Source organism: Fulmarus glacialis, unplaced genomic scaffold (genome assembly GCF_000690835.1).
Source record: "Fulmarus glacialis isolate BGI_N327 unplaced genomic scaffold, ASM69083v1 scaffold23808, whole genome shotgun sequence".
Lineage (NCBI taxonomy): Eukaryota > Metazoa > Chordata > Aves > Procellariiformes > Procellariidae > Fulmarus > Fulmarus glacialis.
The window spans coordinates 12,262-13,720 of NW_009227930.1; the positions used below are offsets into that span (position 1 = coordinate 12,262).

The 1,459-nt window shown below is 44.6% G+C and overlaps 1 protein-coding gene across 1 annotated transcript in view; it reads left to right on the top strand.

Annotated features, from left to right (window-relative positions):
* LOC104080807 (prospero homeobox protein 1-like) overlaps window positions 1-1,459 on the top strand; it is a 29,395-nt gene that overhangs the window by 5,955 nt on the left and 21,981 nt on the right. The window lies entirely within an intron of this gene.

Sequence of the window (1,459 nt, forward strand, 5' to 3'; positions counted from 1 at the left end):
ATCAAACACTTGCAGTTACCTTCCTCTGCTTTCCTTCATTTGATTTACAGAACTAAAATGCATTTGCTTTGTCAAGCTGCAGGATAAAATGACTACTGGAAGTAAATGCTCTCTGTTTTCTGCTGTAACGGGTTTGTGGCTTTGATTAAGATTCCTGTTTACAGGCCAGCCTGGTAGCTCAGCAGACTATTGTTATCATTATCAAACACTTGCAGTTACCTTCCTCTGCTTTCCTTCATTTGATTTACAGAACTAAAATGCATTTGCTTTGTCAAGCTGCAGGATAAAATGACTACTGGAAGTAAATGCTCTCTGTTTTCTGCTGTAACGGGTTTGTGGCTTTGATTAAGATTCCTGTTTACAGGCCAGCCTGGTAGCTCAGCAGACTATTGTTATCATTAACATGCTGACCCTCGGCGATACCACGGGAGAGTGTTTCTCCCTGCTGAGGATGGCAGTTTGCATTGTTCAGGTAGTCAGATGTAATGATGCATTTGAACAGGGTGTGCGTGAGGGGGAGGCTCGAGTAATCCCATCTCTTGGTGAAGTGGAGTGGGAAAGCGATGGTGGTACTAATTATTAATATTTTTTTTTTTTTGTCTGCACCTTTCACTTGGGGTCAAGTTGCATAACGAGCCCCCTCCTGTAGCAAAAGTGACATTTGTCGGCATAAGGAGGGTGGTTTCCTGCCTAAAATCCTTCCGAGGGATTTTCAGCAGTGCTCGTTTTCACAGCACGTAGGTTCAGATGATGCAAAAAGTCTCTAAGCAAAGACTTTCTCGGCTCTCTCAGCTCCTTCCCCCTCTTCTGGGCACGCAGAGTTTTCTGGGAGAATCGTTGCATGGAAGGGGCAGATGAAAAAAGAGGGGGGAAGAGGATGTTCCTCGAGGGGTTTGCCATTCGTTGCGGCAGACGACAACATCCAGACTTCATGTTTGGTGTGCCGTGGCCCCACCAAGGCCTCCTGAGGGCTCTGGCCCTGTTAGGTACTCACGCACGCACAAGACAGGAGACTCCCACCCCTGCGAGGTAGATCTGCCTGTATGCCAAGGCATAATAGCTAAATACAGGAAAAGAAAAGGAAATACATAAGGAGATAAGCGTGACCAACTTTTTTCTGTCAAAATGTGCTTAAATTCCGTCAACCTTTTTTTCTTTTTAAGCAACTGTTTTCTGTTTGCAGAACGTAGGTTGAAATGTTCTTTGCCCTCAAAAGTTCTCGTATCCTTGATGATTTCAGGCACTTACTAGTCCTTTTCAAAACGTTAGTTGCAGTGTTAATGTAAACAGATTACTTAGTGAAGAACTGTGGGGAGCATATAGATGTTTTCAGGTAGATAAGAAAATACAAATCTCGTATGTTCAGCACTGCTAGTGATTGCAGTCTCCTCTTCTCGGCCAAGGGGTGTAGCAGCTGGTAGGAAAGGAGCCCCTTGGTTTTTTTCCCCCATCATGGATG